General features: G+C 40.2%; 1 protein-coding gene across 3 annotated transcripts in view; it reads right to left on the bottom strand.

Moving 5' to 3' along the window:
• LOC135088756 (serine/arginine repetitive matrix protein 2-like) overlaps positions 1–17839 on the bottom strand; it is a 29923-nt gene extending 12084 nt beyond the window's left edge. Inside the window, exons 1-2 of one of the 3 annotated variants that reach the window (XM_063983757.1) lie at positions 17646–17839; positions 17289–17453 (exon numbers count right to left, since the gene is read on the bottom strand). The gene's annotated coding sequence lies outside the window, so the exon portion shown is untranslated. The other 2 variants (XM_063983758.1, XM_063983756.1) reach the window with 2 other exon arrangements.
• Between the last annotated feature and the right edge of the window lie 397 nt (positions 17840–18236).

The raw sequence follows: 18236 nt of genomic DNA, 5'->3' as shown, positions 1-18236 counted from the left end.
GACAACACAAGCCATTAAAAGATATATTGATATCTGTATATAAAATGACATTTAAAAAGTTACACACACATGCAAATAATAAGAAAAGTTTCCTCATGACCTCCATTATCATATCTCCATGATACAGTAAGAACCCTCCACCTTATTGGATCACCACCACTGACAACACCACCACACACCTCAAACACACTCACCCGCCACAACCCCGCAAACAATCCCACCACTGGCCATCAACCTTCACTTCACCACACTTCTGCTCTACTCATATCTCTTATCTGTGTGTGTCACTCCCTGCTCTTCCCTCTAGTCACAAGCCAGTGCTCTCCCTTCTCCCTTTCCAATGATCTTGATGACTAAGGTCAGTATTCAGAAACATTGTGCTCTCTCATCACTTTTTTTTCCCCAGACCACAGAGATGATTAGCTGTGTTCTCAAGAGTATTTCTTCTTGTAATAATGTAGATATCTTGTTTACCTTTCACTAGAACCACAAAGAACTCTTTAAAAACCTGTGTCACTTCAACTACATACAGCCCTTTGAAAGAAGTCAAGGTGTAGCACAGAACTGTTTCAGGATATGGTCTTAAGTGTACACTAATGATGATGTGCTGGGTGCAAGATGACAATAGTACTGGACAAGGTACTGGAGTATGTAAGACAAAAAGGGCAAGAGGGAAATGTGAGGACTGGAGTGTGGAAGAAAGGAATGGAGGGCCAGAAATGGATAGACTCTACCAATGACTGAAATGTATAGATCTGACCTTGAATTCAATATACAAGGTCATTAAAGATTTCAGCTGGGAATGTGTTGATATAAAGCAAGAAAATTAAAAGATAAATTGTATGTCAATTAAATTTAATATGATTTGTTTGAAATGGCTTTGTTGGTGCTTCATACATCTGGAAAACCTTTAACCCCACCTCCCCCACATTCTAACTTTCCATCATGAGCAGCCACACCATCAACTTGTGCTTCTTGCAGGGTCAGGTTGAGTTACTTAATGTAATGTAATGAGGGAGGTTTCAAGACACTTATCCATCAATTTTTGAATACTGCTTTGACCCTTTTATGGGAATGGCATTTCAGTGGGCATTTTTTTTTATTGGATTTTTGTTGCCCTTGGCCAGTGTCCTTCCTACATAAAAAAAAAATAAATAAATAAAAAAAATAAAAAAATTGAACCTAACTAAAATAAAACTAAACTCATTTTAATTTTATTCTTTGAATGGCTTTTATGACTTTCATGACTGTGCCTTCTCTGAGCTAAAAAAGGGAGCCAGCCTTGGTATATGTGTGTATGTTTGGGAACATAAACTATCAGAAATACACAGAGATAAAAAGATAAGAGTGTCCTTCCACTGTCAATAACACACTTATCTCTTTCATTATGCTGCACTGTTTCTTGATTAACCTACACACGTGATGCCACTCAGGTTGCTGGTGCTGGACCGGGCAATCCTGCCGTCTACCACGAGATGCAAAGGGCACTGCACCAGTGGCCTTGAAGGGGACCTCAACAGCCTTGACTGACAAACTGTCTAGGGGAAGATTGTCCTAAAATCACACTTACTCCCTGCCAGATAAGGGTATCCAAGGGAGGGAACCTTTAGCTTCAAACACATAAGCTGTCCGTCCCCATGAGGGAGAATAAGAATGTAAACAAAATTATACAATAAAGACTAAGATATGTACTTAAATTATCAAAACACATAAGCTATCCAGCCTCTTAAGGGAGAATAAGGATGCAAACAAAATGATACAGGTAAAGATGAAGGTACTCAAATCATACACCACTCGGTAATACAGAAGTGTCATCAGAATTTGTACGGGATTGTACTACTGAGAAATGTTGTGTGTGGGAAGGGGCAGGAGGATTTATGAGCTTCTGATGACAAACTGATGCTCTGTTATCTGTGAAATGTGAGGAAATAGTAAGGGGTTCCGATAACAAATTAGTGTTTCTCTGTTGAATGTGAAAAGCGTAAGGATAATTAAAGGGCTTGCAGTGGTGATAAGCCGTTGCTCCACTGTAAGCAAAAAAAAAAAAAAAAAAAAAAAAAAAAAAAAAAAAAAAAAAGGGTTACAAAGTTTTGCAAGCTTCCACTACCGAAATAGTGGTGCTCTGTTGAAGGTGATATCTTTGGGGATCAGAGTGGAACTTGTAAACAAAATAAAAGATGGGATCTACTCCACAGAAAGACAAAGTGAAAAAAAGGCTAAGTAATAAATATCTGTGGTCCTTCTCCAGTTAGATAAGTGTTCCTTTTAATTTACTAGGATATTACAATTTTTCTTAAGAATATTTCAATGTAATTTTCCTATGCTAAAAATATCAAAGTGTCAGTTTTCATGCAAAGTTTTTTTTTTTTTCATTTATTATTACTTATCTATTTTATCTATTTATTTATTTTTACTTCAGATCTGCAGATGAAGGTTTTGCTCTCTCTCTCTCTCTCTCTCTCTCTCTCTCTCTCTCTCATACACACACACACACACACACACACACACACACACACACACACACACACACACACACACACACACATTCCTTCCTTACAACAGAACAACAGAGAACCATGACTAAGTTTACATGCAGTGAAGATACAAATACCTGAACAGAAAGGAATATAAGAAAATACCCAAGATATAAATATAAAAGCTGCCAGAGAGCCTGATGTTTTATGCGTTATCACAGCATTAGAGAGAGAGAGAGAGAGAGAGAGAGAGAGAGAGAGAGAGAGAGAGAGAGAGAGAGAGAGAGAGAGAGAGAGAGAGAGAGAGAGAGAGAGAGAGAGAGAGAGAGAGAGAGAGAGAGAGAGAGAGAGAGAGACACACACACACACACACACACACACACACACACACACACACACACACACACACACACACACACACACACACACACACACACACACAGCAACAAGACACCACCACAGCAGAACACAACAAAAACTTTAAACCACTCACTCAGCAAAACCAGTTCCACTTTTACCTTCCCCCACTGAGAGAGAGAGAGAGAGAGAGAGAGAGAGAGAGAGAGAGAGAGAGAGAGAGAGAGAGAGAGAGAGAGAGAGAGAGAGAGAGAGAGAGAGAGAGACCTACTCACCAAAGCCCAGACCAGACCAGACCAGACATCACCAGTCTATGACCTGATCTATATATATTCACACACCATTACTCTCTCTCTCTCTCTCTCTCTCTCTCTCTCTCTCTCTCTCTCTCTCTCTCTCTCTCTGTTTCATTCCTAGGTCCATATTTTGAAAATCTTTTAGTCCTCATAAAGACAATTTTCAAAAGCCACAGAAATGACTTGTCAACGTTGTATAACTGTTCCCATCCTGCCCCACATTCACTGATGATGTAGAATTCCGTCTATCATTGGGAACATGAAAAAACAACCAAGGACCTCAACATCTTCCATTCAATCACTCCTAAAACATCACTTGAATTAAGAAAACTTCACTGGAAATCTCACATCTTACACTAGAACCTCTTCATGCAGTGGCGTCCTCCTTCATCATGTTAAAACACCTTTACCTCAATAACTGAAGTCTGTTACATATGCAGACTCCCAGTAAGCCATCACCAGTACCACCTTCAAAACCCCAACAACTTCCTATAGAAACTGTGTATGACATATCCTTGTTAGACTATCATTACAACATTACTCATGAAAATGTCAATGATTTCCACAAGAGAATGTTCATTTAGCAAGATCCTTATTAAACCATCACTGGAATCTTGAAAACCCCCAATAATTTTCACTAGAAACCGGCAAACATGCATAATTTTGAACTACCACATATAATATACAATAAAATAATAAAATGAAAATAAAAACAAAACAATATAAACAAATAAATAAATAATCACAATAAAATAATATTAATGGTTACGAAAAGGTTGTTAAGCGGATGCAGAATCCTTAATATGCTATCCAACAATGATGAGCGCCCTTCAGTAACTACTAAAGTATGCTAGTGTAATCCTTGCTAAGCTATAACGAGAGAGAGAGAGAGAGAGAGAGAGAGAGAGAGAGAGAGAGAGAGAGAGAGAGAGAGAGAGAGAGAGAGAGAGAGAGAGAGAGACCTTGAAAATCTTTACAGCTTCCACTCAAACCTGCAGGATCCTACACCATCGTAAAAATCGTGAAAAGTCCTTCAATAACTTCTAATAAACCTATCACACCTAACGAAATAATCCTTAATCCCTTCTATGGAAAGACACGAGTTTAGTTGTATTCCAGATATCGCTAGAATTATTATATCAAGTTTGCGATGATAATTTTGTACTAAAATTATCAAAACAATCTCCAGTCTCGCAAAAGCACAATTATATACATTGTTAGTTATTGATTTTTACACTGACAAACTGGTGTATGCTTAAAGTTTCCACTCTACGTATTCTGACAAACTGGCGAATGCAAGATTAAACTATTAAACTATTAAACTAACCTAACGTATAATTTTTGAGACAATGACTAAATATTTATACCTGAACAAACATATCCTTTATAAATCTTGATCTACATATTGGAGGAATGATCAACGCCATTAATAAACTGCATTAACGTAAACCTAACCTAGCCCTCAGTTGGAAACGCTACTGTTACTTCGATATTATCCTTCATATCTAGCAAACTGGGGGGACCTTAAATCTCAAACTGGTGATGCATGAGGTTTCCAAGTCGTGAGTAGCAGCGTTAATACTTACGTTGGAGGAAGACTACGATGATGGCAGAGGAACTGATGAAACATAGTAGATGTGGGGGGGTCTTTACTACACCCAGACAACAAACAAGCGTAACACACACGTCTTCAGTGGTGGCGGTGGTGGTGGCGATGTGGTGTTACGTATATCATTACTTACATCACCATTACACCACACAGGACACTTCACAGAAAGACTTCCACCACACTCATATCACTGCAGGTTACCATCACCACCACCATAATAATAAACAGTGACCAGACGCAGCAGCAGTAGTAGTCACTCTTTCACATTCTGTACCGCGAAGATTCTAGTCAGTAAGGAAGGTAAGCCGAGGTTCCGTTCTGACACTGAAATGAGACGATGCTGTGACTGCCTCGTGTGTGTGTCTGTCTGTGTGTGTGTGTGTGTGTGTTACTCAAGGCTAAGGGGGAGAGGGGGAGGGGACAAAGGGAAAATAAACGGAAAAAGAAGCTAAAACACAAATAAGAACGTAAGAAAAAGGAAGGAGAATAAACGAATAGGGTGGATAGAAGGGTAAGAAGAGAGAAGAGGAGAAAAGTGGAAAAATAAAGGGACAAAGGGAAGGATAAGAATGCAAAAAAGGAGGGATATATATACGAAAAGAATGGACAGGTTGGAAGACGAGAACATAGGATAAAGAGACTAGGGACATAGAAACCTAAGAAAAGGAAAAAAAATATATACTAAATGATGGATAGATTAATGGATGAGAGCAAGAAGACCAAGGTTAGAAGAAAATGGAGGGAGAAAGGGTAAAAGAATAAACAAATAAATAAAAAAGGACGATGAAAGAGGCTGAAAAGAGGAAAGTAACAAAAATGGAAGATAAATAGACAAAAAGGATGATAGGATACTGGATAAGAGGAAGAGGGGAGAGAGAGGGAAGAAGGAAGAAGGGAGGAGGAAGCAGGGAGGAGGAAGAAGAGTGGGTGGGTGGGAGGGAGGGAGGGAAGACATGGCGCCCTTCAGAATCGTTACCCGGTACCCATTAACCTAACCCACGACTTGACTCGCTTATAAGGCCCCCACTTCCTCACTCTTTCCTTCCTTCCTTCTGTCTGTCTGTCTGCCTGCCTGCCTGCTTGTTGATGTTGTTCCTGGTTTTGAGAGAGAGAGAGAGAGAGAGAGAGAGAGAGAGAGAGAGAGAGAGAGAGAGAGCAGAGAGGGGGGAGGGTGTAATAAAAAAATGTAAACACAACCTCCCCCTTCTCTCTCTCTCTCTCTCTCTCTCTCTCTCTCTCTCTCTCTCTCTCTCTCTCTCTCTCTCTCTCTCTCTCCCTCGTAACCTTCCTTCTATACTGGAAATTCTAGCAGTTATCTCGCTTCTGTTCAAAACTTTCTATGCAAGGAAATAAAAAAAAATCATGACGTTTGGCAACAATCCGCTTCATGCACACAAAGGAGAGAGGAAAAAAAAAGTTTCATGAATTCGCGTTTTCCGAGAGTAACGATTACGGAACAAAAAATATATATAAACAAACAAATCACTTTCACTGGGTAACTTCTCGAGTGGAGGCAAATCAGAAAAAAAAACTAAAAAAAAACAGAAAAGCAAAAACAAGAGAGCACAAGAACCCGTTGCATAAAGAGAAAAGAACACGAGATTGAAAGAGAAAGTGAAGACAAAAGCGGGGAGTTGAAACGAAAGGGAAAGGAAGAAGGAAGGAGAGAAGGGAAGGGAAGAAGAAATGAAAGGAAGAAGTGACAATGGCTCCAACTCACAATGCGGATAGAACAATGCATGGATTGAAAAGACTGGGCAGACTGATTCTCTCTCTCTCTCTCTCTCTCTCTCTCTCTCTCTCTCTCTCTCTCTCTCTCGGTGAAATCCCCCTCGTGTGTGTATATCCATGTATAATGCACGGTTGAATGCATATGTATGTGCGTATGTGCGTGAGCGAGTATGTGTCAGATGCATTGGGTGTGAAGGCAGAAATACTTGACTTTCATCACATTTATTCCCCCTCCCCACCTCTCTCTCTCTCTCTCTCTCTCTCTCTCTCTCTCTCTCTCTCTCTCTCTCGTCGTCATGCAGTTCCTTAGTTAGGTTAAATTAACAAATTATGTAGTGACAAAAATAACAAATAAATCTGACCAAGTAGAGCAACGAGAGAGAGAGAGAGAGAGAGAGAGAGAGAGAGAGAGAGAGAGAGAGAGAGAGAGAGAGAGAGAGAGAGAGAGAGAGAGAGAGAGAGAGAATCAACCTATTAAACTCATAAACAACGAACTTCACCACCATGCACCATAATTCCTTCCTGAGATGAGATGCGCACTAGAGAGAGAGAGAGAGAGAGAGAGAGAGAGAGAGAGAGAGAGAGAGAGAGAGAGAGAGAGAGAGAGAGAGAGAGATACGCGGCATAACTTATTATTAACACCATACATGACGTTTGAACTAAAATAACCAATTCCTTCACTGTAGCTAATCCTTTTCTCCATAATACTGCACTTCTTTCATGAAACTAACTTTATATTACAGCAAATCTCTTATATTCTTGTTTTCTTTAATTTGTTATAGCTTTCTTTTTCTACTACTTTCTTTAACCTCTTGCAAATTTAAAATATTGTTGCTTTCCTTCCACTGTAACCATTTTTTCTTCATTTTTTAACGCTTTATAATAGCAATTCCTTAATAAACTCCTTTCTGTAGTATCCTGTATCTAGTTTTCTTTATAATGTTGTCTAACGCGATCAAAACAAAACAACACACCCCAAAAATCTGCTTGATATTCTTTTTTCGTCACTTCATTTGGCAACACAGACACACAAGCACACGAGGCAGTCCGTATCAACACTTCCTGGATAGCCACACTAGACACACACAGGCGCACACACACACATACACGTACACACCCCCAGAGCAACGGGGGTAGACTAAGGACAGAGTAAGCCCTTGGTGTCAGAGTTGCCAGGTCGTGGACTGATATCCCGCGCCATTCCATCCCAAAACCCGCCCAAAACCCGCGACCTCGGTCACAAAAAACAGCCCAAAAGCAGCCCAAAATTAGAATTATCAGTAGTATGATGCTCAAGACGACTGAGACGTATAGCTATATCATAACAGGAAAAAAAATATTTGACAAATTATGTACCTTTATTAACATTAATGCCTACCTAATTATACTTTACATGCTAGAGTATATTAACATACATGCTATATGTTTATTTTCAGTACATTTATACATCAGGCACCTCAACATACTCATGCTCATCAACATTGGTATAGATGTCCTTTGTGAACATTGACAGCATTTCCTGTGTGGGGTCGAACTCCCTACAACACATGTTGTTTCTATTCATGAATGCACGTACATGTAATGTGTTTTCTAGACTCTTGTGTTGCATCCTGTTCCTAAGTTTATTCTTTATCAAGTTCATTTGGGAAAAAACCCAAGTTACATATTATTATTATTATTATTATTATTATTATTATTATTATTATTATTATTATTTTATAACTACTTTATGAAGTATGTTATCTTAGACAATGTAATACCTACTTAAGGTTAATATCTCTCTCTCTCTCTCTCTCTCTCTCTCTCTCTCTCTCTCTCTCTCTCTCTCTCTCTCTCTCTCTCTCTCTCCACACACACACACACACTAAACAATCAGAGGTTAAGGGGATGGGCAAATGCGTATATACAAGTAATTCAAGTGGGTTACATGAACGATAATTAACTTACCTCAAAATGGAGTTTCAGCTCATCATACTGCTCCAGAATCCTTGTTATACATGGTGCAATAGCCAGCCATCGCGTCCCTGACAACTTCAGCAACTTCAGTGGTTGTTCTCCCACGTTGATTGTAGAATCGAGTTCTGCATACTTTTGTTGACGAAGCGTGCTGTGTGAAAAATATCTATATGTCTGTGACACCATGAATTCAAGGTGAGAGGGCAACTTTCGCATTGCATATGACGTACATAAATGCAATGAATGACATATGCATTTGATGTGTGTCACGTGTGGGTTTAATGCACAAAATCTTGACATAACAGAGTTGTGTGTCCCGCACATAGTGTTGCATCCATCAGTTGCCAAACCATTGCATTTTTTGACGTTCAGTTTGGCATGATTTTCTATGAAGTCAAGTAAAGATGTTGTGACCACCTCAGCTGTGCCCCTTTCCAATTCCACCAAACCCAAGAACGAAGTGATAATTCTCTTCTTTGAGTAGCTGGGATAGCGAACAACAACACACAGTTTCTTTTTTGTGGTGATGTCTGTGCTTTCATCAATTATCAATGAGTAATCATTATCACCGATATCACTGCATAGTTCCTTCAGCATAGAGGGTCCCAGTACTTTGTTTATAAGTGCTGTGCACTTCGTTCTATGTAGTGAGATTTCCTTATTTGAAATTTTTCCCACAACTTCAGCCAGGTGATCAATAGTGTTAATGCTTGAATGGCAAGCAATGTGAGCTGCTAATATCAGTTCACAAATTTTCATGCTGTTATTGGCATTTGTTTTTCTAATGCCGGATTGAAATAATGTTCTCATGTTTGAAAATGGGGCTGCATTTTTCTGTGCTTTTCAGTTGAGCTATGACTGACAAGGTCACTGTGATGGGCTCTAATTGTTGTTTTGCAGAACTTGCACGCTGCAACAGAGTCATCACCAGGCACACCAGAAATCCATTCTCTGAGACCATCTTCTTTTTCCCATTCTTTCTTGTATTTCTTGCCGTACTTAGCCCACTTGCCCATTTTCACTGCACGACAGAGAGTAAACTGTTTCTGATAGCCAAGGTGCTGGTTGTGACTGTGTGGTGGTTGAAGAGAGACTGCTGGCTTCATCATCATACTGTCCAGGTCACGGGGATAGGTCATGCGACGGTGTTAACGAGGTCGTGCCCTCATGATAAATACTGATAATCCCCCTGGGGAGAGGGGAAAGAGGTCACACCCAGGCAGATGGCCAGGCGCGTCAGGTATCGTCACCTGACAACACACCTGGCGTGGCGCTGTGCCTGAGCTTGTGAAAAAACGATATAAAATAATTTTTCCAATATAAAAAGCCCAAAATACCGCGTACTACAATAAAAACAGCCCAAGAAACCGCCAACCCGCGAATACCATTTTCTTCCCGCCAATTCCAATGAAAAATAGCCCAATTGGGCGGGAAAACCGCGGACCTGGCAACCCTGCTTGGTGTGGAGTCCCCCCATCGGGTTTAAGAGTGCAGGGAGGCCACCACCACCACCACCATTACCCAGCTCGCCTTGAAAGACTGCCAGCCCGTTGGTGGTGCCTCGGCCCAAACTGTCGTACCGGAGTTGGAAGTAATGGATGCAAGTTTCCTGTCCGAATATTGTGCATACTGTCTACTTATCATGGTTTCTATTGAGTTCATAAAGGAGATTTGAATTCATATTTACGTGGGACGATATTCTCAGAAGGGGGTTAGGAGGGAAAAAAGTGATTAAATCCTGTTTGTATTATATTGTTCTTGTGATTTTGCTTCGGTCTATATAAGTGGTATGAATGTTCATTTACGTGTTGTGATGTTATTCTTAACCAGGGGGACACGAAGAAATTGAGGAAAATTATTCGTTCTGTCCCTGAGTATCCTCATCTACAAATTACAGTTATGTTCATTAAAAGTTTGAATGTTCATTTAGACATCAAAAGAAAGAAAACAAGGAAAATATGGAAAAAATTAAGATAGGCAATGTCTACAATGGGAATCTTGTTACACCTATACGCAAACTATCTTACTATTATCTGATTAAAGTGGATGTCATTAAAGACTAATGACAGTTCAACAAAGATTCTGCATTATCAGTAAGAAGACAATCCAATGAAAACCCTTCTAATCACACCTTTGCCTTTTGAAAATGGTTTTGATGAAAGAACCAAAAATTGACGAACACGAGATGTTTTCTGGAGCTTAATAACACGACAGAGAGGGAGTTTAGAGGACAATTTCCAAGGACATCAAAATCAACAAAAGGAATGTTCGTGTTTTGTTTTTGCTGCGTCTGGTCTCGTGCTACTCAAAGTGGATGCCATCAACATTCAAAGCTAACAGTGGCGTCAAAGTATCTTGCTGCATCTTAAGTAGCATGTTACTTTAAATACTTTGATAAGGCAAAAACATGACTAAACACTTGAGTTATCACACTAAATATTAAAGCCAATTTGAAAGCTTTGAAGGAAGAGGAGGGGAGGAATAGGTCAAGACAGTAGGGTTCTGTATACCAAAGTGAATATGGAAGGGAAATAAGGCATAGAAGAAGGAACCGATTGATTACCAGGATATGTGAAAATTGACTAATCTTGTGCCTACCTGTCTGAGATTGGTAATACAGTAAAGATATCAATATTATTCACTTATCATCCCTTCCCTTTGACTGAAGGCTTAAGATCACCTCACTTCCAGACATTTGCTTCCCCAACTGTTATCTGTAACTGCTTAGATCTTAATACATGTTTCTTAAATAGTTATCCACCGTAGAAAAGACGAAATTCAAACGTCTTCTTTCATTATCTCTCTGGAACATTTTCTTTACTGATCAGAATGTTAACGGGTGATCATGAGCAGTGAAAGGTTAGTATTTCACATCAGGGAGATGGCGAAACCAAGAATACTGCAGATCATTACGTATGTACCCTGTGCCATTATGTGAGTGAAGAAAGAAAGAAAGAAAGAAAGAAAGAAAGAAAGAAAGAAAAGAAGAGAGAAAGAAAGAGATGCATTTACCGTTACGAAGAAGAATGCTGCATATTTCCATCATTATCTACTTAACACACACACACACACACACACACACACACACACACACACACACACACACACAACAGCTGCATACTTACTGGCCCTCTGGAACTCCGATACAAACAGCACAATCTAATCTATTCTCTGTACTATTGACCAAGCAACTCTTCTCAAGTACAAAGTAAACGAAAAACGCACAGGAAACGAGAGAGAGAGAGAGAGAGAGAGAGAGAGAGAGAGAGAGAGAGAGAGAGAGAGAGAGAGAGAGAGTACTGGGTACACGACATAGTTAACTGAATAAAGTACATAAAAAAAGAAAAATAAAAGAAAATAAAGAAAAATAAACGGAAACATCCCAAGGTCATTCAACAACAATAGAATGGCGGTGGATGACGTAAGGAGGAGGAGGAGGAGGAGGAGGAGGAGGAGGAGGAGGAGGAGGAGGAGGAGGAGGAGGAGCTTGACAAAGGTGGTAGTGGCAGTGGTGGTGGTATTAAAGGTTTCACTGTAATTTCTCAAGCTGAAGTCAAACCTGTTTCCAAATGCTGGAGTTCATAGCGAAATTCTTGACTTAATTAGACCAGTGATATTACGATGACTCCTTAATACTACGTGGGAATTATAATACCCCAGTGATTCTGTGATAAGTTTGATGTTTTGCAGGATTTTACATAAGACCAATCTGACACTGATGGTGAGATAGATGTTTTTAAAAGAATTATAACTTCTACCTGCGATTCTGTAATGGTTTAATGTTCTGCAGGAATGATACACTCTGCCTGTGATTCTGTGATGGTTGATAAATATTTCGCAGGAATTATACATCTCTGATTATGTGATGGTTAACCCTATTACTGTTATAGACTTCCTTCTTTTTATCATTCCGATCACCGTAAAAATGAATTGCTTGGACAAACAAGAAGAATGGTTGATTTTCTCTTTTAGACACTACAGAACTGATTAAGAGGGTGTAGTAAAAAGAATGAGCCTAAAAGTTGTACTACGTGATATGAACAAATTTAATCCCGCAGTGAAAGCGTAAGTAAGAATTATATAATGAAGGTTAATGGATGCTACGAGGGAGTTATTATGTACAATTTCATACACGGGTCTTGCGTCATTACGTAACCCAAGAGAAAGGTTTACATATTAATTAATGAACACAACAACCTGTAAAGTAATACATGGTTGATAAGCGGAATAATTATGATAATGATGATAATAATAATATATACTGAACATCACCAATTACATTTCGATTTTATCAGTCTTGTAATGATGCCACATGGAATACTTTCAACTATACATGTAATTTACCGGTGGAAAAATAGGTAAGCCCCACTTTATATTAAGCAAGTGTAGAAGTGAACAATTTATTGGTGATTTATTTATGTGAGAGAGAGAGAGAGTCACCAGTAAAATGGATACGTAAAATAATGTACATGAGTGCGTGTGTGCTTCCGTGACTGTGTGTCATATTAAAGCTGCATCTAAAATTGTCTTAAACACCCTCCCCTTCTCTCTCTCTCTCTCTCTCTCTCTCTCTCTCTCTCTCTCTCTCTCTCTGCGAGCGGCGTCTGTGTGTGTGTGTGTGTGTGTGTGTGTGTGTGAAGCCTTTCAAAAAACGTGACTCAGGAGACTATGTACTCGAGCCAAATTTACACAAAGGCCAAAATAGAAAATAGAGAAATAAACCTACGCAGCTCCCAACACACACACACACACACACACACACACACACACACACACACACACACACAATGACGAGAACGATATATAAGTAAAGAACAGGAACAAAGAAAAGTCAATAAAAAAAGGGCCCACTGCACATGGATACACAAAACAAATAAATGAATAAATAAATAAATAATAAATGAACCATCACAAGAGAGAGAGAGAGAGAGAGAGAGAGAGAGAGAGAGAGAGAGAGAGAGAGAGAGAGAGAGAGAGAGAGAGACGTACGCATTAATACAATCACAAGAAAAACACTTAGATAACAGACTGGTCGAAAGATAACAATGACAACACACACACACACACACACACACACACACACACACACACACACACACACACACACATACACACAAGCAACAAACAAAACGTCACTCCTATTTGCACGCCTTCCCAAAACCTGCAAGATGTAAACAATGCGTCGTGCGTCTGGCAAGGCAGCGGTCAGGACAAGAGGGAGGAAGGGAAGAACGCAGACTGGGAGGAAGTGGAGGTGTGTATATACAGAAAGATGCATGATTTTCCCTCCTTGCTACCTCTCTATCACTCCCGCTCCCTCTCTCTTCTCTCTCCTTCCTTCCCCCCTAGCAACCACGTAATTTGGAAGGATTGGGAATAAAAAAGAAGGAAAAATTGAACGAACAAGAATGAGATGGGAAATAATTTTGAGATTTTGTAAGATCAGGCTGGAATAGATGACGTTGCGAGGGCTCTGTGTGTGTGTGTGTGTGTGTGTGTGTGTGTGTGTGTGTGTGTGTGTGTGTGTGTGTGTGTGTGTGTGTGTGTGTGTGTGTGTGTAAGGGAGCCATACAGTGAAGGGATAAGAAGACAGGTGCACGGAAGGTAAAAGCTGTATTTTTTCTTATTTCTTTCTCTTCCTTTTACGCCATTGGGAAGCCCCACTAAAATCTTCCCAGTACTCCCCCGCTTCCCGGTATAAAATATCCTGCTAGTCTCTCACTCTTTCCTTCTTCTACTACTACTACTACTACTACTACTACTATCGAGTATAATTTCAAGTGCAGTGTAAAAAAACTATGTAAAAAAAAATGAAATACAAGAAGATAGCACTCCAACATCAAGGGAACGAAGACAACAGAGAGAAGACGAAGAACACAGAGAAAAACACAAGAGCGCGAGACTGAGGGTACTGCAATGCGAAGACGGGCAAACACAACAATAGAAACAAAAGACAGCGAGGAAAGCGAGTGCGGGTGATAAAAAGTGAAAAAGTAAACGAACGAAACCAGGTCAGAGAGAGAGAGAGAGAGAGAGAGAGAGAGAGAGAGAGAGAGAGAGAGAGAGAGAGAGAGAGAGAGAGAGAGAGAGAGAGAGAGTATAGAGTACAGAGGAAGCACTGAGGAGACATGAATGCTTCCAAGTGCCTGTAGAAGTAATAATAGAAGAAGAAGAAGAAGAAGAAGAAGAAGAAGAAGAAGAAGAAGAAGAAGAAGAAGAAGAAGAAGGACACGTGAGTAGTGGTGGTTGGGAGAAAAGAAAAGAATCAGAGAACAGTGAGGAGGAGGAGGAGGAGGAGGAGGAGGAGGAGGAGGAGGAGGAGGAGGAGGAGGAGGAGGAGGAGGAGGAGAGGACAGTGACCCAAACTCTACTTTCTTGGCAGAGAGAGACAGGGAGACAAGTGTGAGGAAAGGGAAGTAGTGGAGGCATGGTGACTACTACTACTACTACTACTACTACTACTACTACTACTACTACTACTACTACTACCACCACCACTACTACTACCACCACCACCATCGGTGTTATAATTTAAACTGCTAACATCTTCAAAATAATAATAATACTTTCACTTAATAACTCTCTCTCTCTCTCTCTCTCTCTCTCTCTCTCTCTCTCTCTCTCTCTCTCTCTCTCTCTCATACACAATGGCCATGATACAATTCCTAATGCTAAATCAGCCTCAATACACACACACACACACACACACACACACACAATAACATTTCATAACAATACCAACACTGACTCATGACACGCAAAATACGAGTGTATGAGAGAAACAAGTAAAAATGAAGCAATACACACACGAGTAAAGAAGAATAAGTAATCAGGGGAGAAGAAAAGAAAGAACTGGAAAATTTTCGAGTCATTTTACATATTGATGCCTTCTGAGAGAAAAATCATCACACACACTCTCTCTCTCTCTCTCTCTCTCTCTCTCTCTCTCTCTCTCTCTCTCTCTCTCTCTCTCACCATTCTTTTAGCTAACTCATTTTCTTTTACCATTTTGGACATTTTAAGCCTGTCCTAGACTTCTTGTAATTGTGTTTATATATTTTTGTTTTGCTTTTTGTTTTGTCGGAGCGAGACTTTCACTAGTTAGAACATTTATGACTATGTAACCTGGAAAAATAGCCATATCTTATGGAATAAATCATTTACTTTTATTATTATTATTATTATTACTCTCCCCCTTTAGTTACTTTGATCTCCCTGATACGACAGAGACAGAGACAGAGACAGAGAGAGAGAGAGAGAGAGAGAGAGAGAGAGAGAGAGAGAGAGAGACGGGGAAAAGGAAAGGTTGCATAAATATAGAAACTGACAAGAAGAAGAACGCCAAAGAAAAGATACAATGGTTGGTTGCAAAACAATGCAGAGAGAGAGAGAGAGAGAGAGAGAGAGAGAGAGAGAGAGAGAGAGAGAGAGAGAGAGAGAGAGAGAGAGAGAGAGAGAGAGAGAGTTTATCTGGGTTCAGTGGCTTTACCTTCACCAAAACCACCACAACCACCAGCACCACCACCACCACCATCACCGTCTCCAATGGAACTAAACATAGATCAAATAAATTAATAAATATACGCCATGTAAGAACTAACAAGATTATAGTCACGTGTGTGTGTGTGTGTGTGTGTGTGTGTGTGTGTGTGTGTGTGTGTGTGTGTGTGTGTGTGTGTGTGTGTGTGTGTGTGTGTGTGTGTGTGTCTCTCAAGGACGTCAAACTGTGTACTTGGTAGAGCGGAGGTGAGGGTGGGTGGGGTGAGGATGGAGGGGGTGAAGGAGTGGGTGGGGGGGTTAAGAAGGGGTGTGTCTCCAACCTATCTTCTCTTCACTCCTTTCTGTCTCTCTCTCTCTCTCTCTCTCTCTCTACTACAACTGTCCTCTCCATCTTTTCCTCATCTATATAGAAGAAGAAGAAGAAGAAGAAGAAGAAGAAGAAGAAGAAGAAGAAGAAGAAGAAGAAAAGAAGAAGAAGAAGAAGAAGAAGAAGAAAGCAGCTATTGAAGAGGGCTATATTACTCATAATACTTAGAAACTTCAAATCTCTCTCTCTCTCTCTCTCTCTCTCTCTCTCTCTCTCTCTCTCTCTCTCTCTCTCTCTCTCTCTCTGTCTCACTTGGCACAGTACACACTTCCTTAAACCGGTAGAATCAGGCTGAAAGAAAAAGGAAAAAGTGAAAAAAAACACGTACAAAAATAATATAAAAAAAATAAAACTCATTGAAAAAAAAAGTAAGCGGGAAAACACTGAAAAAAAAAATAGCAATACAAAAAAAGTCTAACTAAACCACAACTCAATACAAAACCAGTACAGAAGGAACCGGTTTGTCTCTATAGGAACCCATCACCGACACATCTCAGCAAGATCTAGTTCTCCCGGTGAACAAGTACTGAGGAGGTCTTGTGGCTGGAAGTTCAATAGGTTACTTGCATAGACCACTAGGTTAACAATGACTCGTTCACACACAAACACTCTCTCTCTCTCTCTCTCTCTCTCTCTCTCTCTCTCTCTCTCTCTCTCTCTCTCTCTCTCTCTCTCTCTCAAATGGTGTAAGAGGAAAAGTACATACGAGAGAAAAAAATAAAAATAAATGGATGCAGAATAATAAGAATGGGAGGTAAAGAAAATAATATAGATGTAACTGAAAATATTATAATTAAAATACAAAACTAAACAAAGAAATATAGCGGAAGGATTATAAAAAGAAAAAAATAAGGAAAAACAGGAAAAAAGTGGCAATACGAAAGAGAATAAAGACTTAGACGAAAAGTTTGTTAAGAGAATAAGAATAGAAGAAAAGTTTCCCAAATATTCTCTCTCTCTCTCTCTCTCTCTCTCTCTCTCTCTCTCTCTCTACTTACCAAACAGTAACAAAAGAAGGAAAACGAGGAGGCGTAGTGGACGTGATGCGAGTGCGGGAGGAGAGAGTGAGAGGAACGGAAGCGACACTCGACTCTCCACTAACAACAACGCTGTCCCTCTCTCTCTCTATTTCTCTTTGTTTTCTCACTGTATCACTGTCCCCACTGGTACCAATAGGAATACTTAAGCTTCACAAGTGTATTCCAAGTAAAAGTAACACAATACAATAAAACGCACTACATGTTCATTTATAACCAGACCACGTGCGCTTTCAAAATAAAAACACTGTAAATACTTCTAGCACTTAATACACACTACACACACACATACAGACACACATACACACACTTCCTTACATTATAAACGGTGTAGTAATTGAGTTCAGTCGCCACGTATGCACTGGTTTCTATTAATAGTAGCTGTGTGTGGCTAACTCGCGAGGGACCGCTGGCTTAACTCAAGGTGACTGAAAACTGATGCAATGTGCCGGAGAGAGCGCGGCGTGCGTCCGTCTCCCGGGGATGCTTGGGGTTAACTGAGTGAGTGAAGGTGTGTGTGTGTGTGTGTGTGTGTGTGTGTGTGTGTGTGTGTGTGTGTGTGTGTGTGTGTGTGTGTGTGTGTGTGTGTGTGTGTGTGTGTGTGGGGAGAGGAAAGGCGGGGGAGGATCACTGTTGCCTGTGTGTGTGTGTGTGTGTGTTAGTTTCTAAGAATCCTTCAGCTATTCTAGACTTAACCAACCAGCTCTGTTCTCTCTCTCTCTCTCTCTCTCTCTCTCTCTCTCTCTCTCTCTCTCTCTCTCTCTCTCTCTCTCACATCGAGGGATACTAACTACTACATGCTACGCTGCACGTTCCCTCGCGCGCTCACAAGTGTTACTGCGTCACACACACACACACACACACACACACACACACACACACACACACACACACACACACACACACACA

Source organism: Scylla paramamosain, chromosome 31 (genome assembly GCF_035594125.1).
Source record: "Scylla paramamosain isolate STU-SP2022 chromosome 31, ASM3559412v1, whole genome shotgun sequence".
Lineage (NCBI taxonomy): Eukaryota > Metazoa > Arthropoda > Malacostraca > Decapoda > Portunidae > Scylla > Scylla paramamosain.
Note: the sequence above shows the minus strand (reverse complement) of the source record. Positions and strands in the feature narration are given on the sequence as shown.